This window comes from Rosa chinensis, chromosome 1, assembly GCF_002994745.2.
Source record: "Rosa chinensis cultivar Old Blush chromosome 1, RchiOBHm-V2, whole genome shotgun sequence".
In the NCBI taxonomy this organism is placed as follows: Eukaryota; Viridiplantae; Streptophyta; class Magnoliopsida; order Rosales; family Rosaceae; genus Rosa; species Rosa chinensis.
Genome location: NC_037088.1, coordinates 27,853,288 through 27,880,077, shown reverse-complemented (window position 1 = coordinate 27,880,077; position 26,790 = coordinate 27,853,288). Strand labels below are relative to the sequence as shown.

The following is a 26,790-nucleotide window of genomic DNA, read 5'->3' as shown; positions in this document are numbered from 1 at the left end:
ATTAAGAATGATGTTTTATGTTACTAGGAACATCGCTTTTCGTTAGTTGAAACAATGTCTAGTAGTTTTGTAGACATCATTTCTATTTTTCAAAACCGATGTCCTGTATTTCATGGTAAATCGGTTTACTTCATAACAGCTGATTTGTACATTGACACTAGATAACGGTCTGGTGTTTAGATATCGATGTGCATTGATTTTGTGTACATCGATTTTGGAGTGACATTTCGATATGTTGATAATCATGAGACATCAGTCTAGTTTTAGGTACTGATTTTTAATCTCTGAATTGACATCATTTTCTGTCATTATTGTTTTGTTCCCCATTTATATACATCAGTTCATATATATAAGAATGATGTGCAAATAATCATCTAGCTGCTGGTGGTGGGAAAATATTTTGAAATACATTTCTCATCATTCAAAAATTGGGGCTTTCCATTAATTTTCTCATCTTCATTCATGATTCTACATAATTCACAAAATTAAAACCCCAAAACCTACAAAGGCTAGCCTATAAACATATTAGCAACCAACTACAAAAGTTCAACACCAAACTTTGCTTCAAAGCAAAAACTAGTCTTACTCAAAATCATGTTGGTAGCCAAACTCTGTATATAATCAGCCGCTTCAATACGTACAAAGTCTGGTCTTTGACAATTATATGTAGATGCCGTATCAACAAAGCAATGGTGTCAAATTCATCTCTTTGAGTAAGAAGTTCATGCAAGTACCTGTGTCAAAAGCAAAGACATGAAATTGCAAGAAAACTCGTTTCCAAATGCAGCAAAACCCCATAATCCCATATCACCTTTCCACACAGTTACATTGCAAGTCATGTGTAAGCAAAGGGAAAAAGAAAAAAAAGGGAAGACAGCTGCAGCCATTACCTAGCTTCCATAGTTATGTATCAAATCAATCTTAGAGAAGACATTTATGTGTGGGAGCTCCATATGTATCATCGTTGATAAAAAAGAAGAAATGCAGTAGCATACTTTGCAACGTCACTGCATATATGGGCGTCAACTAAATGCGTTGCAGCCAACTGCAGAAAATCAGGAAGTCAACAAATGAAGAGCAGAAGGCACATCAATCATTCATGGTCATGGTGAATGGTCAAAGCAACAATATCACAAAAGAAGAATATAATCATAACCTGAGGTTTAACTTCTTTATGAGTTTCATGATAATATTCCTGGTGTTGGAAAATCAAAGAGAAGATAGTGATCTGCAGTAACATTGATAGGCAGCAGAATGCTATTGTTAATTTTACCACTACTTAGGGGACAAACTACTAGAAGAATGCTAACATGCTATGTCATTTGAGCAACTTTACAATCAGCCAAATATATATGCTTGCGTAATTTCTGATTGTGGATTTCAAAATGCATCACTTATTATTTGAATTTAAGTATCATTGGTTGAACATTTCAGTATAATTCTGAGCAACCATAAGACTAGCTCCAGTTTGAACTGATTCTTGATATAACAATGAAAATCACATACTAGCGAATTGTACAAACGCTCAGAGAAGCTATCACAGAGAAAAGAAAAAAAGAGAAAAAGAAAAGAAAAAAAAAACACTATCACAACAACTCCAAGAAGCAGTTATGATGTATCATAGGAAAACAGTATAATAAAACTGCCCATATAAAGAACTTGATGGGAAAAGATAAGAATAAGGATAACAGAAGCCAGATGAACAAACCCTGTATTCAGAAACATTATTTTCATAATCTGTAAAGCACAAGATAAAATGAAAGTTAAGAGTATCAGGCTTAAGGATTCAAGGAGCATTCTTCTCCATAAAAAGAAAAAGAAAAAGAAAACAGGTGTAACATCCCGAACCTAAATCCACGTGTTTACTAGTCATTTGGACGGTAAACGACCTTTACTTTCACGTTTACTTTCGGTTTAGTACTTTTAGTGGCCCTAAAAGTTGACTTTTTGTTCGGGTCAAAATTTGAGAAAATGTTCTTCATGAAAGTTGTAGGGGACGTTAAACCGAGCGCGTGCATATGTGGTACGTAAAAATCGGACTTCGTATGCGAGAGTTATGGCCAAAAATGTAAAGTTACTGTTCACGGTAATTTTTGATTAAAATAGAAATTTACCCAGGGTAGGTTTCCATTTCCGGAAACCCACCCCAGCTCTTTCTCTCTCCTCCCCCCCGAGCTCTCTCTTCTCCGGTTCGACCCTTTCCTTTCTCCCTCCGATTTCCGGCCACCAACCGGCGTGCCACCGGTCACCAGAGGAGCGCCTCCTCCCTCCGAGCACCCTAGCAACCTTGGTTTTCCACGATTTGGCCGGAAAACCACGGATCGAAGGAAAAACCCCTCCGGCTGCAGTTTGGAACTTTTGCCGATTTCAGGCGATTCTGGCCACCTCCGGTCCCCATTTTTCCGTCAAAGGTTCGGTTTTCATCACTGATCATTTCCCCTATGGCCTTGTATCACGATTTATTGTGTAGATGCCGAATCGACGAATTGAAATTCTAGGGTTCTTGAGGATTTCTGGGTTTTTGTTCATTGATCGATTTCGGCCGTTTTTAATTGTTATTTGGGAATGTTGTAGTTGAGAAGTTGAATCAGTGTGTTGAGAAGGTGCTACTGCCAAATTTTGGTGGCCATCGGAGATGGTGGCGGCGGCGCCGCCACTGTGGGCGGCGGTAGCGGCGGCTAGGGTAGTTTATAAATTTCAATTTTTAGCTAGTTAAATTCTATAATTATCATAGAGCTTATATGTGAAGTTTGGTGAATTTTGGAGGAGTTTGGAATTGTTTGTGAATTTTCGAAGTTTGGAGTTTTGTGGTGGAATTATGGGAAATCCGGCCGTCGGATTTCCCTCGTTTTCTTTTTGGAATATGTAAATTGAGGAATTAGAATTGTGGAAGAGATTTGGGTTGAATTTGAGAAGTATTGGAGATAGGGATTTTCGGATTTCGTTTAAGTTCGTAATTATTATATCGGATTACCGTTTATGGAAATATAATTGTGTACAGGGCAATGTCGCGAGCTACGGTTAGATGAAGGAACTCGTCTGCGTGGTTGCCCAATAGTACTGTGAGTGGAACGTGATGCATGCATTAATTTATTAAAGCATGTTTTATTTTATTTACATATTTTCCGAGCATAAAAAGATAATTACGAGTTATCTCGTGGATTTGCTTTTTAATAATGATTCTTATGAATAAATATTGATTTATACCGGTGGTGAGTTTCGGTTATGAAGTTGTTATGCTCGGATTCGAATTTATAATTGAAGTTAATTTTCGACGAATGGTTTTCGATATGATTTTCAGATTTATACCATTTATATTATATTTATATTCGTCGATTTGAGACCTTATTTACAAATTGAGTTTGGTTGGAATAAATCTCCATGTTTATTTACTGATTTTCGATTTTGGCATTGGGAATGCCTCATTGACGACCTATTTATTTCTTTAGCGTGTGGGACACGCTGTTAATTTATACGGCTTTATGAGTATTTCCGGGTACGGTTGGGAATCGTACCCGTGTTTTCCTTATTCGTGGGACATGGGGAAGCCTTAAGGATTTATGAGATTTTATTAGTTTTTACTCACCATACCTGGGTCGTTATATATATATTATATTGCTAGCTAGCCTATTAGTACTCCTCCCTGCTTACTATGTGTTTGTGGGCGAGTAAGAGCAGAGCATGGGATGCTCCAGAGTGTGGGACACTCCGACCCGAGCCTAAGAGGCTCCCTTCTTTCGTATGGTGAAACTTCTTCCCCATATTTTATCTTTATTTGACTAGCGGGGCTAGTCCGATTTTCACTGTAGCCAGCGGGGCTGGTCTTATTTTCTTGAGAAATGAGATTTCGGTTTTACGATATAGTTTTCGAATGTGGTGACTAGCGAGGCTAGTCAATTTATCGTTTTGGAATTCTTGGATTTAAAGCTAAATGTATTTTTTTCTAATTGTTGCATGCATCGGTTATTAAAGAGAATAAATGTGGGAAAGTATGAAATCCTTTTTCCTTTAAATTGTTTATTTTGTCCACTCACGCTAACGTTTTTCGTCTACTTTCCCCTGGGCCTTTCGGTTTCTAATGCCCAGTTTGCAGGCGAATTAGTGGAGGTCGGGCGTACATGACATTTGAGGCATAGTTGTCACTACTTCCGCAGTGTAGGATCACTTGATCCTTTACTCCTCTGTTATATCCCTGTGTATAGTAGTATTGCTCTGCATAACCTTGGGATTATTTTATTTGAGTTTTGTGTGTTTTACAGGTTTTCGGGTAGTCCATTTTAGAGGTGACTCTACCGAATTTTTGGTAGAGTTATCCCTAAGGTGGGCCCCACAGGGCCACCTCGGATTTCAGGGTGAAACTCGGGGCGGGTCCTGTCAACAGGATTCAAGGAGCAGAAGAAAAATGGTATACTTATAAGCACATGTTTTCAGTGACATCAGTAACTAGCAAAATGAGAGACTTCCAGGGCCTTAACTGAGCTCCTGATATAGTCAGAAACACGTAGAAATTTAACATAATCTACATAAATGTGCTTTTATTTATTTGTATAATAAACACACTTGAACTGACCAGATTGTGAATACCTACCCTAGCACCAATTACTGAACAGTTCTTTATTCAGGTCAGCCAGTGTTAGGTTGGGGTAAATTATGCTAAAGAAAACGTTTTGTATTATTCTCACATAGCCACTTTTGCAGCAGGACATTATCATGCACTCTGGGTACATAACACCTTGAAGAGCACATATCAACCCATTGTTTCCCATCTCGTTCCAGCCTTTCACTTTTATCGACTGGATCATCTTCAAAAGTCAAACCAGCTATACATATGTTCTTCTGCTAGTTGATTATCAGAAGAAGTCTCACCAAACACTGCCTAAAACTAACGGAAAAAGCAGCAATAATCTAAATCTTTTCAATCTAAACTACTTCGACTCTTGGTAAACCAAAGAACATAGACACTATGTTCTGAACAGTAGTAAAATCAGTAGTAATTTATAATTCGGGAATCCACCAAATTTCCTCAACTATTCTAATTTATTGGTAAAATATGTTTTCTTGATAACAGCAAAAAGAGTGTGACCATACAAAGAAACAGACAAAATATAAAAAAAGACTCGCACAAGGAAATGGTTTTCATGAGCATTTATTTAAATATCTATATTTCTGGCGCACTTATGTAAGCGTATGCATTGTGTAAAGAAACATGTATGGCAATAAAAATGACTTACTTTTTCCCTTCGACATCGACACCATGTACCAGAAACTCGTCTGCATACTTGGCAAGGAAGTCTAATATTTCCTTGTCAAGATACACGTCACTGAACTTTTGCCATCTATCTATGACAATTGTATATTTACCTTCCTGCACATAAAAGACCAGATACACATTAAGGCCAACGAATAAAAGAGGGGCTTGAATAAATTAATGAGATGGCGAATGTGTGACAGTTGCTTATTAGGCTAAAGCACAAAAGCCTATTATATATTAAACATGGTACTTGAAAATGCTTAAAGAAAAAAAAAATACAATAGTTCCAGTAGCTTGCTGCAAAACTCGTCCACTGTGTTCTAGCATTCATAATATGATCTGAGTTTTAATAAACTGATATTTCAAAGGCAATAATTAAAACTGCTCAAGAATACGTAGTCTAATGAGACTGCTTAGCCTCGTAAAGAAAGTGAACAAATGAAGGACATAAGACGTATAATTCTGGATAACTTCATACCCTCTTTCTACAGCTAAGGTCTAAAACAAGCCTTTCTTTTCCAACAACACGAACAAGATCTTTAAGCCTTTCAAGGTTTTGCCCATTATTAAATACATACTGCAAGAAAACCATGACAAGTTTTAGAAAATGTTTTCCTGATATCAATTGTTCTAAGAAATATACATGGTTTTTCAATTTTAGAAGAGGAGAAAAACAGAACTCACAGAAGTGACAATGACGTGGCTAGCCCCTTCTTCTATGTATTGCAAAGAATTATCTGAATTGATCCCACCTCCTACTTGAAAACCACCTAGATTATACCAGTCCTCGTAGCAAGTTCAGCAGAGGAAAATCTGTAAGTTTAAACATATCATCAATCATAGAGAACAAAGTGAAATAGCACACTCACAAGGTTTATACTAATCTCAGCATGTGCAATGAATAATGAGAAATCTGATCCTTTTGCAAAAGTTGGCACCTCTTTGATATCAATTTCCCTAAACCTCGTAATCCTAACTGATGCAAGTTAGAATAGTACAAACGCACAATAACTTCTTTCAACAAAATGTGTAACTTTCAGATCATGATCCTATTTACAACAAATAAAAATAATCATGCAGTAAACTCTGAGACCATGATGCTATTTACAACCACACATCTAGTAGATAAACACAAATGATATATCTCCTTAGTTTAAGAGTTGAATAAATAAAGAACAAAGCATGGTTGAGTTCAGAAAAGGATTTTACATGCAATATTGAACTGGAGGAAAATAAAAAACAGAGCAACTAATATTGCTGAAGGCCATACCTTCTGTGAAAGAAACCAGATTTCCAAGCCTAATGCGAGCAATTGAAACCGGATTTCCAAGCCTTTTGGGAGCAATTCAACCTTAGAAAACTTCACCTTTTCCCAATGAGCCCAACCAACAGCCCAGAACCTCTACCTATAGAACATCACTATATAAGGAAGCAATGTTTGAGGCCTCTTCTGCTAGTTTCCCTGAAAACATAATTATCATCACATCCATCCAATACTAGATATAACTCAATCAACATAAAAAATTACAAGTATGGCCCACCAAAATGGCAATAGTAAAGCTAAAACGAACCAGGTGTGAGAACATTGGCAAGATTTCGCAGAAAGCCCCTCCGAGGAAGCAAGCACATAGCAATATCACTTGCTTGAGTAGTCTTTGCCGCTGCTGCTGCAGCCTCCCCAAGACCCTTAAAAGCTTCTGTAGACGAACCAAATTGTCCAAGCCCAAACAAGCCAACCCTCTTCGAGCCAAGACCAGGAAGCCTAACAACCGTAGACTGGCCAGACTTTCCTGTGAAGTCCTCCTCAGTCAAGACCTCAGCCAACACCCCACCTAAACAGGAATCCAGCTTCTTCAATATCAGATTTTCGAATTTCGAGTTTTGATCTTTCGCCAAGTCCTTCTGCGTAACACCAACACCTGCCCCTTTCCATTCCGTTACATCAATCTCTTTCGTCGCGAAAGTGAGCTTCATAAATCACAATCAAATCAATACATCACACAATGAAATCCAGTTACAATCAAATCAAATTGCTCACATATTATGTATAGCTTCAATTCCACAAAAGTCAATCACATAAAAACAAAAATTGAATCACCACATCAAAATAGATCGATCCTTTACATATATAAAGCTCAAGATCAATCAAACAACTAATAAGAACAATCATGAACAACTACAAAGTAGTTCTAGATCAGATTTTTATTTTCCTAAAATTAACACCAAAAACTAATCCAGATAACAAAATCTCTATACAAATAACACATGCATGCCAAGCAATTTTAGATTTCCAAATATTTCAGCGAAACGGAGTAGAGCAAAACCTTTGGGGCTTCAAAGACTGGAGAAATCTGAGTGAGGCCGAGAGTGGTGTGAGGAATTGTGTGAGCCATGTGCTTCTTCCCTCTCAAGGGCGTGACTGCAAAACAAAGTCACAGACTTGGCGCGTGCCTTAGTTTCGTTAAAAACGAAGAAGAATATGAAGGTGAAGAAGATGAAGTGATTGCGATAAAGGAAGAAGCCAATGACACGACACTGGCCATCACTGGAGTCCCATCGGTGAGGTAGTCGCCTGGAGTGTTTGGGATGATGTGGAAGAAGAGATCGAGGCAGGGGTTGCCGGTGGAGAGAAACGTGGCAGAGTCGTTCTCCGTCAGGCCCATTGGGAGGTCGTGCTTGCTTCCGACGTCGTTGAAATTCTCCACCATCAGGTCCACGAAGGGTTCGCCGGTGGTGGGTTTGGAGTCGGGTTTGGAATTGGGTTGGGGTGGCGCGCGGAGCAGTGGTGGTGGGTGAGGGTTTGTGGAACTCGGGAGGACCGAGAATACTGGGAGGAGCTATGGCTAGATTTGTGTGAGCTAGCTACCTGTGAAACTAGGGGGGGAGAGAGAGGGAGATGAAGGAAGCAATGAGGAGCTCTAGAATGGCGGCGAGTTTGAGTGAGCTTAGGGTCCAGAATGGAGGTCGAGTTTGGGAGGAGATCCAGTTTGGGGTGAGTTCAGAATGAAGGAGTCGAGCGAGAGTAATATTAGGGTTTTCGATCTGTTTCTATTTGGGCGCAATTTTTTTTGTAAGTGTGAAAGTTTTGAGTTTTAGTCCCCACTTCTTCATTTCACTTAAAAGACTTAGCGTTTTTTGCAAAAATAGGTTCTCGCAAATTTTCGAACTAAACTTTTGACACCTGTCATTTTAAGAACTGATGTTAATGACATACATTTAAATCGATATTTTCGTAAAACGATGTTAGATTACTTTTTTACATCGTGGGCAAGTCTGACCGATTTAAAACATGCGATGTCTATGAACAGATTTCTAGTAGTGATAGGATATCTTAATTAAATAAAATCCTCATTACATACAGATTTACAGCGATTCTACATTCTGGGCAGCGATCAAGGTTAAAGGATTCTGGGCAGCGACCTCACTTGGAACTGCAAGGTTCTGGGTAGGGCTGCAACCTCGTCGCCGGCGACTCCACCGGACAGCAGACTGGTCGTTAGACCCCTAGCCTCCTTCCGGCAAGAGGTGCAGCGCCATCTCGGTCTGAGCAGAGCTACAGCATCGACATCCGCACTTTAGTGATGGACGTCCTCTTCATAACTAATTTTTCGCGTGCACGTGTGCGTGTGTGTGTGTATATATATATTAACTTCACTCGCGCAGGATTCTTTATGAAATACATGCTAATTAACTAAACTGATATCACTATATATGATACACATATCAAGGTTCAGCCTATCAATCACCTGCAGTTTCCATATTTTCAAAAATTTCTCAAGACTAGCGTTCAGAAAGTCCTGTCATACCCAACATATATGTCTAACAAGCAGGTACCCCGATGAAGACCCTATGATGTGGTCAGTTTCTTTTCCTTTTTAATTTTTTCGGGTATTATTTGCAATCAAATGGTCAAATTAGTTCACGTATATACGAGTTTTTTTTTTCCTCTAGAAGACGTACATACTTGTCTTAGTGTCTCGGTTGCTATTTAATTTCATTAGTGGGATACTTAGTATTTGATTTTCCCTTGCAAGCAAGTTACTAATTTTATAATTATGAGGATCAACCGTGGATTTTTATCACTATCATTATAATTTACAATGTTAGAGTGATCATATTAAGACTTTAGAGTGCTGTTCTACGTATATTGGACAATTGAGACTTTTTGAAAGAGTTAGAAGAGTTTCAGCTTCTCCACTGATTGCCAATTAATTTTCTGTCAAATATTTTTATTATTTTATCAATATTCAATAATGATATGATTGAATAAAGCATGCTTTTGGCAGATTTTTTTTTTTTAATCATATGAACTGCGCTTCTTCTTTTTGGTGTGTCGCCACAATAGTAAAGTAAATAGAGTTGTCAGTAGTGCACTCTTCACTAATTGGTGTTTGTTAGAATACATATGTTTAGTGGAGACTCCTGTTATTATCTCGAGATGTTCTCTCAATGCTTATTGTATTTTTGGATTTAGGCACAATGTCCCCCCTGCATTCTACAGTTTCATTAAAAATTATAGCAAATTACCACTAGGTACAATTTTAGCCTAGATTTTACCACTAGCATACCTGTTTTTTTCATATCCCTTGCGGTACTGTAGCTTACCTATGCACAAAGGCCAAGCCCATGGGCAATTACCTTTCATTTTTGAATTAATTTATGTTAACGAGTAAATTACCAAACTGACCTTTGCAGAGTTTTCTATAAATTCAAAGAGTTTTGGACAGTTAGTGTGATTTAACGCTACTGACAGTTAGTGTTATTTGCAGCTGTAGAAGATGGAATCCATGCCGGTAATTGCTGAAGGTAAGCCTTGATCCTTGTATGAATGTTGTCGAGCCTATGTGCATATGATTGTGAGCATGAATATATGGTTTTACAAGTAGAGTAGAAAAATATGGCTAAGGGAGAAGAGAGAAGCAACTAGCTCTCTTTATTATGCTTGGAAAACATGAAAATGAAGAGTATTGGGGTGGTTTTAAAGTCACCAAAGGAGTGAAGGTGCATAGAGATGCTTGTTATCCAAAAGATAATATGACGGACTAATTTTGCCATAATATTGTAGGATTCTTCTAGGGCTCTTCTTTGACAATTTTAGCATCATAGACATTCCAAAAATGCACAAGAAATGCACCCAAAGAAGGTTGTAGGCCAAACTGCCATGTTTTGACTATGATACGTCTCTAAAGATTCCTTCAATTGAATCTCTACTGAGACTTCGAAATTAGCCTTTGATTTCTTCATATCAAATGTTTCATGATAAGTGTAGATCATCATGATAAAATTTCAGAGCTTAGTTCACCTTGATTTGGCCGAAAATGCTGCCGGAATCAGTACAAGTCAGGTTTTACCATTTTCTTCTTTTAGTTAGAAACTTAGCTCGATCTTTTGAAGGCCTTACACTCCAAACTAACTCTTGCACTCTTTATAAGAAATAAGAAATGATTCTTAGGATGTCTAGCGTAACAATTATTTGGTGAGAATAATAAGAGGAAAAGATCCCCATCAACCACCGCTACGAGTTCTCTACCAACGCACGTCTAATTAAATAATAATAAAGGAATAAAGAAAGAAAGGCTGATGGACAAGTTTGAAAATAAAGAAAGAAAGGATGATGGACAAGTTTGAACGAGGTCTTCTTCATTCTATCACGAAACCACCAAATCACTAACATGTCTTGTTATAATAATTCAAGTAAATATTCTATCACCTGATTGCTTATTTGTACAGAATTGTTTGCTTGGGCCAATTTCCTGTCTTGTACCTTTGTTTGGTTTTTCGTCTATGTGTCTGTCTTGCCCAGCTTCTGGCTCTTCATAAATTTCAGCCAAAGAGACGAACTGCCTATATTGGTACTTGCGAGTCATTTCAGTTTTCGTTTCTAATTCAGCTTTTCAGGCATACATAAGTTAAAAATTTAATTGCCGGATATTTCATTTCTAGCTTGTTGATTGGTTCAGTATATCCTTCTTACCAGTTCATAAAATCCCGAACGTACGTGCTGTTTCCAAAGTCTTCCCCACTCGATGATCTCCATCCTAGCTCAAACTTCATAAATATTCCTAAATGATAAATTACATTATTGAAGGGGTTAATTAGACCTTTTACTAATCACCTGCAGTTTCCATATTTCCAACCATTTTTCAGGACTACCGTTCAGAGAATCCAAACCTATCATATCCAGCATCAAAAACGCTCTAGTTATGTATAGGCCGCGTGTCCCCGTTGAGAACGATGATACCTATATGATGAGATTAGTTTTCTTGTTTCCCTACTTTTTTTGGTATTTTGTCCTATCATTTTAAGGATTTTGCAGTGACTGTTCAAATGGATTCAATCGCAGTGTAACCGAAGAAAAAAAATCATTTACCATGGCAAATTTTGAGTACATTATTGATTTCTTAGAAAAAGTCCATGGGTTGCATGTAGTTACCAATTGTCCTTTTGAGCCAAATATAGATACCAATTACGTTGTACTCTTCTGTTTTATTTTTTGAAATTGCAATTATGGAATAAAGCAAATGTATGAAAAGAAACTTACGATGGTATGCTCCCAGAGTGTTTAGGAATTAAAGAACATCTTTTTATTTTTATGAAGGCAAAAGAACCAGAGCTTTAATAGATTAAGTAGGAGTGGGAATCTCCCTTTGGACCAAATCCCAAATACAGTCTGGAGTAGTGTTTAGCCAAAGCATACATTGTTCAGACTCAAAACCAATGCTAGCTAATCTATGCGCAGCTCTGTTGCAAGTACGTGGGGCATAGTTTATCTGCACTTGCTGCACAAGCCTTTCAAGGTAGCCTGGATGTCTTCAATGAGGGTACCATACACTGTAGGCATAGACGAGCAGCTATATATATCATGAACCGCAGTCTGACAGTCAGTTTCAATGATAACAGAGCCAAAGTTATGCTGTTGGAGAAATTCTAGCCCGGCTTGGATGGCTAAAAGAACATCTTTTTATGAATAAAAAGAAGAAGAAGAAATTGATAAACGTGAAATAAGTAAAACAAATTTAATGCAAATGAAAATAAATAGGAGTATAGAGAGAAATTGACAAGTTGTCTTTTGAGTCCATTAATTATCTGACTTTTATGGATGGTGCCATATACGTGATAAGCAATGAATAGAACAGATAGAAAGGAAAAGTTAGAGAAGAAGACTGCTAACATTCATCTAAATGAAAAGACACTCATTGACTTTATAAGGTGAATTAACTGTACTTTAAGGCGTTCAAAAACTTAGCATGCAAGTATGTATTTTATTATTTTAAATTTCTTTGCTTAGTTTAATAAGGGTAAACGTTCTATTAGTTATTTATTCAATTCTTCTTAAGTGTCATTGAACTTAAGTTCGACATTGGTGGAAAATAATAAAGAAAATGAACGATTCAGACTACATTAGTTTTGGAGTTATTTATTTAGAAAAGTGCACAACAATGAATTAATTTGTGTCTTTCTTTAAGCTCCAATTCGATTTGATTTTCGGTTTCTCATCATACTATGTATAACTAACAAGTTCTTTATCAGCACAACACGAGGTACGAACTATGACTTCGAAAGTGTTGAGGAGCAAGGGCGAGATGATTCATCGAAAACTGTAGATGCACTTTCAACCAAGAAAAAATTGAAAATTGCACTTCTTTCCGTTTCATTGTGGAACAAGCTATTCCTAATCGCATGTGTGATTGCAGTCTCATTAGACCCCTTGTTCTTTTACATTCCAATCATCAATGAAGATGAAAAGTGTCTTGGAATAGACAACGAGTTGAAGACTATAGCTCTCATTTTGCGATCCCTCAGTGATATCATTTTCATAGTGCATATTGTATATATATCAAATTTGCGAAGCTACTATGGCGGCCTACAAAGTACACATAAAAGGAAAGTCGGAATTGGAATTGGATTGGTCATATTCGAAGATATCAATGGGCGAGATAATTCCATTTGCTAAATTAGTTGCTGGGAAGCTAGCATGGCTGATGCAGAACGGATGGTAGTCCAATTCGAAGAGCAGTTTGATCGTGTAAAAGCAGAAAAGTGACTAGTAGCCACGGAAGTGCTCGGTGTCCGATTGGAGCGTGCCATAGCTTTCCGAAAAGGGAATCGCGTTAGGAACAAGACTCGTCGCTGTGCCACGATGTGTGGCCTTTTTCGGGCTTTCAGGGTCGTTTAGGGCCTCAAAACTGCAATTTACTTTTTTATGAACTTTCAGTTTCCTAGTTTTTTTTGGTTTGTTTTATTTTTACCCTTGGGCTTTAGGGTTTCATTGTTAGTCGCCCCAGGGTTTCTTTTCTCTTATTTAAGCAACCTTAAACGGCTGCAGAACCTATCTTTCGTCTTTTTATCAATCAAATAGATAATTTTCTCTTTTATCTCTCGTGGACTTCAGAATCATTTGTTTAGGTTTATCGCTTGTAAACCTAGTTTATCATTCCGACTGTGTCAGGTGGTATCAGAGCAGGTCTTCCCTGTCTCTCCTATTTACCTTGGTAGTAATGGGTGAAGTTACGAAAGCAGATCTTGATGCTCTTACTGCTTCTCTTACCTCAGCGTTTACCGCTGCCCTCAACACCATGAATAATTAGATGAACAATCAGAACAATCAGATGAACAACCAGATTGGAGAAATTCATGGACTGTTGGGAGAAAGAAACAACCACAACAACAACAACAATCGGAATAGAGGCGGGAAAGGAGGCCAGCGAGTTAGGGCTCCACGTGGTGAAGTTGTTGTTAATACTTCAGAATCTGAGTCTGAAGACGAAAATCTGCAACTTGAACAAGGACAAGCTGACCAAGATTACAAAGTCAAGGCTGAAATTCCTTTCTTTTCGAGCAACTTGGGTGTGGAAGATTATCTGGATCGGCAGCTTCAGGTGGATAGATTCTTTGAGATTATGGAGGTGCCTGAACACAAGCAGGTTAAGCATGTTGCCTGGAGATTGAAGAGTACTGCTGCAGTTTAGTGGGATAAGTTGCAGAACACTCAAAAGAAGTAGAGGATGCAGGGTGTTGAAACATGGAGAAGAATGAAGCAGCTGCTAATGGAGAGATTCTTGCCAGGTGATTATGAGTAGATTCTGTACAGGTTGTATATTGAATGTGTCCAGGGAACCAGGACAGTGGCTGAATACACCGCTGAGTTCTTACGCTACTCAGAGCGTAATGAACTAGGAGAAACTGAAGGCCAAAAGGTGGCTCGGTATGTCAGTGGACTGAAGCCTTTCATTCAGGAGAAAATTGGACTGCCATCCGTTCTACATCAATGGCGCTCCACGCTAACTGATATTTTGGCTGTTCTTCCCATGCCACAAGTAATAGATGTGATACAGCTTTTAATTCAAGTTAATATTGTCCAACTAATAACGTATCAGGTAGCTTTTCTTGTTAGGTCTAGCTATCTGTAACTTATGGACTTCTAACCCTGTAATCTTTATTTTGACAAGTTTCTAGTGGTCTTTGGTTTATTCAAAATGAGAGGCCGTGGATATTTGGAGCGGAAGAAGATTCTCAATGTCTTTCTCCTAGGTAAATATTTGCCAAGGATTTATCGAATTTACTTATCATCTAAGGAACTTAGACAAACTACAGGAATTTGGGTTAAGGCTTTGTTCAACTTTTTTCTATATATACTAGCCAGTCATGTAAGTTTAATTAGCTTGTGTTTTTACAGATTTACATAAGTTTTCCTCGATCATTAATGATTAGATTGTTAATTATCTATTGTTGTCTCTCAGGTCCTTGGAGCTTTTTGGTACTTCTTTTCTATTCAACGTGAGACATCATGCTTGTATAAAAAATAGTACAAATGTCAAAGGATGTATGAGTACTGTCTACTGTGATGGTCGCAATACTACCGCTAGAAATGTCACTTTTTTCAATCAGTTTTGCCACATCAATGTTGAAGACAATGCTACAGCGCTTTTTTATTTTGGAATATTTCTTAGTTCTCTCAAGAATGGTAACACGGGCTGTATACATTATGCAACAAAGTTGTCCTACTCATTTTGGTGGGGATTGCGGAATCTGAGGTTTGCACAATTCATATATTATTTTCAAGTTTTATTGATGTTTTCTATTTTACCATATGTTTCTCTCACAATTTTTGTCAAAAATAGACGTCTACTATGTTGGAGAGGAAAGATCCCACATTAGAAAAGTGACAAATAAAATATAACTTATAAGTAGGTGGATCTCACCCAATTGTACCGAGGTCTTTTATGATTAAAACCTAACACCTATCGAGTGGTTAAGTTGGGACAATATCGATACAATGGTAGATCACAGGCCACGCTTGTCACTGTTTAATATACTATTTATCAAACTTCACTCCTCTAGCTAGTTAGTTTCCTTTGCTAAACGTATACGCTGAGAATTTTACATGCTTATGCACACAAACTCATAGACGTATATAATTAATCACAAACTTAATTTTCTTACTTAATATCTTACTTCTGCCGGCCATTGATTTCTTGCAGCAATTTTGGCACAAGTCTCGAAACAAGTACCTATGTGTGGGAAAGTTGCTTTGCAGTATTTATTTGTGTCATTGGCTTGCTACTGTTTCTATATCTGATTGGGAATGTTCAGGTGAGTATTTCCATTAAATATATCTATCACATAGATCTTCCAGTTTGTGTAGTATATATGTGATATACCTTGTAGCTAAGATAGAATTTCAGGTGTTAATCGATCTTACTAATCGTTTATGGTGAAACAGACCTTTATGTCCATGGAAGCTCAAAGATGGGAGGTTATAAGAAACAAGATGCTTTTGAAAGAGAAAGATATAGAAAGATGGATGGACAGGAATGAACTGCTCGATGATATGAAAAAAGAAATCAAGAAAAACATAACGCAAAAATTTGTAAAGATTCAGATCTGGAGAACCTTTTCAATATTCTTCCCTGGTACACCAAAAAGTACCTAAAGCGAGTTCTCTGCATGGGGAGTCGTCTTGAGTACCTTGATGTATGTCATACCCTTATTTATTTATTTATTTATTTATTTTTACTTTTAGTAAATTAATATAGTGGAAACTTACTGAACTGGTCAACATGTTACCCAATTAAGTATCGACATGTGTCATTTTTAAAAATAAAATTTACCATATTAACAACACACTCTTTCTTGATATGTAACATTGTTAAAAATCATGTAACAAGTATTGTCAAAATAATAAATTACATATAGTTGAACTACAATTACGACTTATGACAACAATTGTTGTGGTTATTATAATTGAGTGATCAAAGATGTAAATATCATATTTGGACAACTTTTATCAAATTTAGAACCTTGATTATCAAGCGGAGAAGCTCCTTACAATACTGAGTTGTTACATGTCTTTTGGTATAATTTGTTAAAGGAACAACATATTGTGTGCCTTCGTCAAAGCGACTGACCGAGAGGGAATCAAGGAATCAGCGATTACCATCAATCAGCACAATTATAGATCAATCAGCATTCAATGTATTTAATGTAATTAATATTTCCGTTGTAATTCTATCCCTATATAAAGGGACTATGAAATGAAATCATGAGTAAACCAATTCCAATTGTCATTTTACTTTAACACGTTATCAGCACGCTCAGAGCAAATAGCCAATAGAAAAAAAAATCTTAATTTTCTAGTTTTCTTTCTAACGAAAAGAAACAAACCCTAGAAGAAAAAAATATTTTCTTTTGTTTCTGCCCTCTTCCTTCTACTGCCAGACCACCTGCAGCCTGCCCATCCCCTCGCAGCAGCACCACAGTAACAACAAGCACACCAACGCACACATGCGCGCGCTCTAGCCTACATCAGCCCTGCGCATCACCGCCTTCGATCCGACCCAGCGCTGCGCAGATCCCATCGCTGTTGCTCCTCATCCCCACCTCAGCCCTGCGCAGCCCACTCGCCCAACGCACACAGCGCCCCCCCCCCCCCCATCCATCGCTGCTGTAACAGCCCACCTGGCCCGCCTGCGTAGCCCAACCGGTCCACCTGCCCACCACCGTAGCCCAGCCACTTGACCGCCGATGGCCAGATTTCTAGCAAGAGAGTTAGAAGACAAGAAAAAAAAAACCCAATGGAAGAAGAAGACACAGAAGAAGAAGGGAGCGAGGGAGAGAAAAAAAAAGAGACTTGACCCGGGCCAAAGTAAAGACCGGCCCAAAAAGAAAAACAGGACTCTGCAGCCAAGAATTATAAAAAAAAAAAAAAAAAAAAAAAAAAGAGAGGCCCTGCGGCCCAGACAAGAAAAAGAAAAAGTAGGCCTGCAGCCCAGAGAGAAAAAAGAAAAAAAAAACAAGGCCCACTGCTGAAAAAAAAGGAAGCAACCCAGTTTTTCTCACCCCCAAAAACATCGCTACACACGCCTGCATCAATACGGGCGTGCAGTAGGATTGTTTTATTTTTTCGAAACCAAGTATGTTCTCTTTAATTTATTTAATTTCATACTATGGTAGATTCTCATTATTTATTTTCTTGAGCATGCTATACATTTTATTGTTTATGCTTTTATTATAATTTTTTCAAGCATGTTTAGTTAGATTATATTAATCATTTTAAGCATGCTTTGTCATTTATGTTTTATAGGATTATCTTTAAGCATGATTTATATATTTTTACTGTTTAGTAAAATTTCAAACATGTTCTGTGAATTTCATTTATGCTTTATAATTATGCGTACACATGCATTTTCATTATGTTATTGCTTATATTTTTTTTTAGCATGCCATATATATTTTGTGATTTATGCAATTTTTAGCATGTTTTATTTTATTTACGCTTATATAATTTTCCTATGCATGCCTTTATTTGCTATGATTTATTGTTAAATATGCTATGGCTATTTTTAGAATGCAATATACAAAAATTGCGTTTTGCCATGATAATGAAAATTCATGCGCATTATACACACACACTTACTGTGATAAGTATTTTCACATAGCATCGAAAAAAAATGTGACCATTACGAATCTTGGTCTTGAAATCTAATTCATACGTTTGGAAAATAATTCACATGGATGTCTTTATGACTGCGTAATTTATTTCTTCTCTCTTGTTTTATGTAGATGGCTAATCCAACTCGACCTGAGTTTGACATTTTGGACTCAGACGGACTTGAGTACCACCATTGGGTTTCCGATGTAGAAACTGCATTTGTGGCAAGAGATTACACTGCCACCATTACCGACCCCAAAGACAATGGACCATCTGACAAGGTGAAAGCAAATGCCTTAATGTTTCTAAGGCGACATATTGATTCTAGCCTCCACTGGGAATACCTTCAGTACGTTGAAGACACCTAAAGAACTGTGGGATGCCCTTAAGAGACGTTTTGGGAACATTCATGACACATTACTCCCAGAATTGACCGTTCAGTGGAATGAAATCCGCTTGCTTGACTATAAAAGGGTAAATGACTTCAACAAGGATATGTTGCGCCTAAAAGCACGTCTAAATTTCTGTGGAAAGGAACTCACAGAAGATGATATGATCCAAAAGACTCTTTCCACTTTTCCTACTTCAGCAATTATACTAGCGAACCAGTATAGGTTGGAGTATGATAACAAAAGAATCACAACCTTCAACACTGCAAGTGGCTGAGAGGCATAATGAGGTTCTTTTGGACAACAATGCCAGGCCTTTTGGGACAAAGAAAATTTCTGAGGCTAATTATGGCAAAGCGAAAGATGGACAGAACCCCAATGCAAAGGGGATTGGACGTGCTGATCCCTACCCACGTGGCAACAATGCACCACGTGGCAAGGGACATGGGGGTCATGATATGGGCCGTGGAGGCCCTCCCAATGTATGGCACAGAGATGGTGGTGCTGGCCCTAATGGTCATGGAAACAAGGTGCAAAGGGCACCTAAGAACCCTTCAGTCAAACAGAATAGAGTTGGCAATGAACCATGCTATAGGTGTGGAGTCATTGGGCATTGGTACAAGAACTGCCAAGCAAGCAACAGAGTAGCAGCCAATTACAAGAGGTATAGGGAGTCTAAAGAAAAAGAGGCTTACTATATGGAAGAAGAAGGCCATGACCCAGACGTCAACCTCACAATTGCAGACTTTAATGGCAACAAGGAACTTGCTCAGTCAACCGATGCCCCAGATTTTGACTGATCTGCTTTATTTACTTTATTTTCCAAAAACAGTTGTGAAAGGCATAATGCCTCATTTTTAATTAGACTATTACTTGGTCTTAAAGTTTATTTCAATAATGGTTTGATGAATTAGAACAAGACCTTGATTTGATTATCGTTGGCTCATTAATAAATTTTGAATTTTATTCTCAAGCACTGAATTTATTCAAATTTATTTCCTACACATATTTACATGGTTCGAAATAGCACTATAAAGATGTAAAGCAATACATCTAGAAAAAAGAAAAAATTATTACAATGAAAAAAATATCATTCTACACAAATAGAAATACTCTAAAGAATATGAGTTATATTTTCTAAATACCTCCCATTTATTTGTAGGAATGAATGAGGAGAACTTGAGTGCTTAGATGATAGTGGAACTACCCACATAATATTAAGATATAGGCAATTATTCATTGAACTAATAGCCTATAATTCCTCTGTGACTACGATGATTGGATTATCACAACTAATAAAAGGGCGAGGAACTGCCAAATTTTTGCTGCCTAATGGCATAACACTTAAAGTCACAGACACTCTATATGTACCAAGAGCTAATCGAACCTTGTTAATGTTTCAAAGCAATTTTTGCCAACGGTTATCATGTAAAAACACACCGTGAGAATGGAACTGAATACCTTGATATTACATCTAATGACTGTGGAAGGAAACGCATCTTAGAGAAACTTATGAGTCAATCTAGTGGACTGTACCTCCCTACAATTCGGATCATTGAATCCTATATTGTCACCAACAATGAAAGGTGGGACACTGACTTATACAGGCTTTTGCATGACCGCTTATGGCACCAAGGTCGTGACATGATGATCCATATTTTTAAAGGACTCACACGGACATCCCTTCTTTCGAGTGAAAAATGGGAGAAAAATCCGCCACATTGCAAGTTGTCGGTTCTAGTATTGCTCAAATGCAGTCATTGCCTTCTGAAGTACCAGAAGCACTACCTCCCTCCCATTATGCCTCATTGACTATTTCAAAGGCACATCACTCATTTTGCAAAGCCTGCTCTTTAGCAAAAACAGGATCGAGACCTTCCTATGCTAAAGATACAAAACAAAACATTCCATTCTTACAAAGGATACAAAGAAATGTCTGTGGACGTATCCATCCAGAATGCGGACCATTCAAGTACTTTATGGTTCTGGTGAATGCTTCGACAATCTGGTCACATGTCGTTTTATTGTCCACAAGAAATGCTGCAATACTCTTAGCACAGATTATATGTTTAAGGGCTCACCACCCTGATCACCCTATCAAGTCTATAAGGCTTGATAATGCTGGAGAGTTTACATCAAAAGCATTTGATGTTTATTGCATATCTATTTGGATAGATGTAGAGTATCCTGTACCCCATGTGCATACACAAAATGGTCTCGCAGAAGCCACCATCAAAAGGATACAGATGGTGGCTAGGGCATTAGTTATGCGCACCAACCTGCCTATATCTGCATGGGGTTATGCAATATTGCACGCAGCTTTACTTATTCGTTTCAGACCCACTGCTAGCCAACCATTTTCTGCGTACCAGTTGGTAACTGGATATGAGCCTGACATTTCACACTTACGCATATTTGGTTGAGCAGTATATGTGCCTATTGCGCCCCCACAACCCACCAAAATGGATCTTCAGAGACGATTAAGTATTTATGTTGGATACCAATCCCCAACAATTATCCGCTATTTGGAAACCTTGACACTTTACCGCTAAATTTGCAGACTGTCACTTTGATGAGACAGTCTTTCCGTCGTTAGGGGGAGATAGGAAAAAGGATTTTCCAAGGGAACGACATGAATTGTCGTGGTTTGTCCCCACTCTGTCTCATTTTGATCCCCGCACTTCACAAAGTGAAAGTGAAGTGAAAAGAATAATCGATCTTCAGAACATAGTCGATTCGATGCCTGATGCGTTTACTGATATCGTAAAAGTGACGAAATCACACATACCAGCTGCAAATGTGCCTGCAAGGTTAGAAGTCCCCAACAAGGGGCACGGTGCCGCAGATAGGGGCACTGCAACCGCACTTAGTGGAGGTGTGGTTGAGGTTGTGGCTCCCCAAGGAAGAGGGGGAGGTCACTTGGTTCGATTGACACTCACCGAAGGAAGAAGAGGGTGAGTAAGGCACAAACCAATCATCAATGTATAGAATCCCTCTCATGAGATTGTCTCTGATTATAGTTATGTCCATGAATCAATACTAGAGGACGCTCTGATGTTTGAAATGATTCCAGAGAACGAAGAAATCTCAAAGGATTACGAGAGTGCGTATAAGTTGATAGAAAGATCTTCCATACACATTGATGATGTATACTGTTGCTCAAGGAATCATAGAGCACGATGATATCGAACCACGCTCTGTTGAAAAATGTCAACAAAGAGCAGATTGGCCTAAATGGAAAGAATCAATCCAGGTAGAATTAGATTCTCTGACAAAGAGACAGGTATTTGGTCAGGTAGTGCTAACCCCACCAAGTGTAAAGCCTGTAGGACATAAATGAGTCTTTGTAAGAAAGCGTAATGAGAAGAATAAAGTCCTGAGGTACAAGGCCCGCCTTATGGCGCAAGGTTTCTCACAACGGCCTGGAATTGACTACGAGGAGACATACTCTCCCGTAATGGATGTTATAATGTTCCGCTACTTAGTTAGCTTAGTATTTTCCGAAGGACTGGAAATGCAGCTCATGGATGTGGTTACTGCATATCTCTATGAGGATCTAGATTCAGAGATATATATGAAAAGTGTCTGATGGCCTTGCATTACCCAAGTCAAGTGACTCTAAACCACAGAGTGCGTTTGCAATTAAGTTGAAACGCTCACTTTATGGATTGAAACAATCCAGGCGGATGTGGTATACCCATCTAAGTGACTACTTGATTGGAAAGGGATATAAGAACGATGAAGTATGCCCCTGCGTATTCATAAAGAAAACAAGTTCCGGATTTGCAATTGTAGCTGTATATGTCAATGATATGAACATAATAGGTACTCTTGATGAAATAAGAGAAACCGCGAGCTACTTGAAATCCGAATGTAAGATGAAGGATCTTGGGAAAACTCGATTCTCTCTAGGCCTTGAACTAGAACACCGAGTTTGTGGAATACTAATCCACCAGTCTGCGTATGTCCAAAAGTCAGGCGATATAACATGGACAAAGCGCATCCTGCTAGCACTCCCATGATCGGTCGAAGTTTGGATGCAAGGAAAGATCCATTTCATCCAAAGGAAGATGACGAAAGGTGTTGGGAGCTGAAATTCCCTATCTAAGTGCAATAGGCGCATTATTGTACTTAGCCCAATTTACTTGACCAGACATTACATTCTCAGTGAACTTGTTAGCTAGATTTAGCTCAGCGCCAACGTAGCGTCACTGGAATGGTATTAAGAACATCTTCGATACCTAAAAGGAACCATTGACTTGAGACTGTTTTTTTTCCTACAAAGAGACAAGAGGGTCCGCATATGGAACTGCAATCCCTAAAGGAAATGTTGATGCAAAAGCGCCACTAACTACAATGAAACACCAAATGACGTTTTGGTTGGTTTTGCTGATACTGGGTACCTCTATGACCCATATAAAGGTTGTTCCCAAAATGGTTATGTACTCACCATTGGGAACACGGCGATATCTTGGATATCAACCAAGCAAACCCTTGTGGCTACCTCCTCGAACCACTCAGAGATCATTGCTCTACTTGAGATGGTTCGTGAGTGTATATGGTTAAGAGCTATCATTACACATATTCGAGGGACCAGTGGTTTGAGTTCTACCACTGAAGAGCCTACTTGCATTTATGAAGATAATGCAGCTTGCATCGAACAGATGAAGCTAAGATATATCAAGGGGATAATACAAAACACATATCGCTAAAGTTTTCCTACAATCAGCAACGACAGACCCTCCTCAAGATTCAAGTGAATCAAGTAAGGTCTGAGGAGAATGTGGCAGATTTGTTCACCAAATCACTGCCTAAGGCCACAGTTGAGAAACATGTGAAAAGCATAGGAATGCGAAGACTTTCCAAGCTCACTCGATTAATGTAAAGATCAGGGGGAGGTGTAGACGTCAGGGGGAGTCTAACACACACATGTCATTCTCAAATGTAGAAGGTGCGTTGTGCTCTTTTCCTTCGACCAAGGTGTATTTTTGTCCCACATGGTTTTTATTGTTACTTGGCAAGGTTTTTAGTGAGGCAACAACTCATGCACCGTTTCGTCTTTGACTTGGCACAAGGGGGAGTGTTAAAGGAAAAACATATTGTGTGCCTTCGTCAAAGCGACTGACGGAGAGGGAATCAAGGAATCAGCGATTACCATCAATTAGCACAATTATAGATCAATCAGCATTCAATGTATTTAATGTAATTAATATTTCCGTTGTAATTCTATCCCTATATAAAGGGACTATGAAATGAAATGAGTAGACCAATTCCAATTGTCATTTTACTTTAACAAGCGGAGAAGCTCCTTACAATACTGAGTTGTTACATATCTTTTGGTCTAATTTTAATTTTACCATGTTGACAACACAAATGTTGTCGGAATTGTAAAATGGTTGGTAATCTTGTAAATGGTATAGTTTTTGAAGTAATTACTACAATCAGAACAAAAGTTACCGCTTTTACACCAACAGTTGCGAGTTATGGTAAAATATATAGTCATTGAGTAATTATTCCATTAATGATAAGAATATAATGATTTACCACTTTAACAACAAATTTGTTGTTACACTTGTTAAATTGTACGTCCATAAATTAGTACATTAGTTTAGGTTGAGTAATTACTATAAATAGGACAAAAGTTACCGTTTTTACATCAATTGTTGTGATTGTGGTAAAATGTGTAGTCATTGTAGTAATCATTTCATTAATGATAAAAACATAAAGATTTACCACTCTAACAACAAATTTGTTGTCATACTTGTTAAATTGTTTATGAATTAGTACATTAGTTTAGGTGAAGTAATTACTATAATTAGAACAAAACTTTTCGTTTTTTGAATTTGTGGTAAATTATGTCGATTAAGAGTAATTACTAATTCGACGATGGACATTACACAATATATTACTTTCATTATGCAAGGGAGAACTTTATTACACAAATGAGGACGGGTAAAGCTATGGACATTAACATTTCTCATACATGTTCTATTTTATATAATATTAACCACTTTGAGAACTCATGTAACCACTTTGAGCACACATATGGTAATTAGAAAAAAAAATCCTCATTAAAGTAAATAAGGTCTTCGTTAGAGTAAAGTAGGTTCTCATTTGAGTAATTGAGTCCTAATTAAAAGTGGTAATTGTAATAGGTTCTCATTTGAGTAAATAAGTCCTAAAGTAGGTTCTCATTTGACTACATTTAAAACAAATATTATTTATTTTTACACTAATTGTTGTGGTTGTCATAAAATGCATGTAAAAAAAATTATATTTGGCTAAGGAAACTACTAATGATATAATTAATTGGTAATAAAGACTACTTAACTAATACTAATTTTGAGAACTTAGGTTAGAAGGTTTTGTTTTTAGGGAAAATGATGATTTACCCAATTTCAGCTTAAAAATTGCCCACTTGCTCCACCAACTGTTTTTTAATCCCATTTACCCAAAACACTCTAAGGGATTATTTCTCTTAATAACAAAGCCAAAACCTCAATTGTGTAATTGCCCATTAATAACAAGCATTAATCAAACATTATAGAAGGTTCTTTTAATATTTTTTTTAAAAAGGAAAAATTATAATTGTCAATTGTCAATTGATAATCAAACATTAATTGGCTTTATTGTTTTCGCTATCTTTATTGTTTTCAATTCAATATTTCAATTAGTAATTTGTGTTAACATTTTTGCTTATTGGAAATGAGTAGCATAATTAGAAAGGTTAAGGGCTAAACAAGTTACCAATTTGTTAAATATTTTGAATAATTGGATATATTACTAATCCAATAGCCCAAAATATTTAACAAAATGAGAGTATGGTAAACACCAAGGTACCCAAGAATTCCCCTTCTGCATGGACATACTAAAGAAAGTTTGTTCCCAACCCTCTCTCTCTCTCTCTCTCTCTCTCTCTCTCTCTCTCTCTCTCTCTCTCTCTCTCTCTCTCTCTCTCTCTCTCTCTCTCTCTCATTGTCTCACACTTCTTTTTTCCTTTTGCATGCATTATTCTTCAAATAATGGCGGTCTAAAAAGATGGTCGAGTTTGGAAAGACGTTGAGATGGTCATATAATCTCGTACAAGTAACTGAGTCTTTGCTAATTTATAACTATTCCTGACCAGATTTTTATAGTCAAATGAGAACCCAATTTAGTCTGTTGTAAGTTGTAACAACCCTATTTATGTGAACCATGACTTTTTCTTAGTTGTCACTCGCTTACATATTTAGGTAAAAAGTATGTGGAAATCCCACATATATGTGGATCATGCATGCCCAGAAGGTCTCCCAACATATTCACAAGTAATAAGGAACATTTTAGGGTGTTAGCCCATACATGATTAGCGATTCTAGCTTCATTATACTTATTTACTCGCTAGTTATCTATCAAATATAAAATAGCTAATTACCCTGTGCAATATCAATAGGTACCTAAACTGGAAAGAATGGATGAGAAAGTGTTGAAAATGATCTGCGACTATCTAAAGCCAGGGATGTATGCTGAGGGTACCATGGTTTTTCACATGGGAGAACCACTTGATAGCATGCTATTCATTACAGAAGGCACTATACTGACCTACAAAACTACCGGTACTGATAGTCATGCTCATGAAAACGCAAAATTGGGTCCTCCTGCATCCCCATCAATTGGCACCCTTGAGAAAGGCTACTTCTATGGTGAACAACTGCTGCACTGGGCATCACAAAAAAAAACGTGAATTTAACAGAGGTCCCTAGCTCTGCCGACAATGTGAAGTGCCATATGAAAGTAGAAGGCTTTGTTCTCATGGCCAAGGACTTAAGAACTGTGGTCTCCAAATGTGAGTACTGGTGGGAATTAAGCATTAGTAATCCTAGAGTGGGTGGCACTCGGACCACACCAAATGCTAGGAATGTGCAGCAGAAACCTGGAGTGAATCCCCAGTACTAGCGTAGTACGTGCAGTGCCCTTGGTTGTCGATGAGACTGCTTGCTTGGGTTATTTTCGAACTAAGGTTGTCGATGTTAAAAGATGCATTTTAGTTTGTCCTTGTGTATATTGAATAAAAGTTTCCTAATGCCTACTGGTGCCTATATTAATTAGTGATTTACGATATTTAAATTAGAGCTAATTTCATTTTACCTCCTTAATATTTACATGTTAAATCAGTTGTGATCCTGCATTTTTAATTTCACCACATGTATCAATGTGCTCTCCAATTTAATCAATCATGTCCA

The 26,790-nt window shown here is 37.7% G+C and overlaps 1 long non-coding RNA gene and 1 pseudogene across 1 annotated transcript; one reads left to right on the top strand and one right to left on the bottom strand.

Moving 5' to 3' along the window:
• Positions 1 to 679: 679 nt before the first annotated feature.
• LOC112182987 lies at positions 680 to 6,255 on the bottom strand. Its single transcript, XR_002929622.2, has 6 exons — positions 5,936 to 6,255; positions 5,730 to 5,828; positions 5,232 to 5,365; positions 1,157 to 1,228; positions 996 to 1,045; positions 680 to 734 (listed from the first exon to the last, which is right to left on the bottom strand). It is a non-coding gene; the product is annotated as an uncharacterized LOC112182987 (long non-coding RNA).
• Positions 6,256 to 13,839: 7,584 nt separating this feature from the next.
• LOC112164235 lies at positions 13,840 to 26,503 on the top strand (annotated as a pseudogene).
• The last annotated feature ends 287 nt before the right edge of the window (positions 26,504 to 26,790 follow it).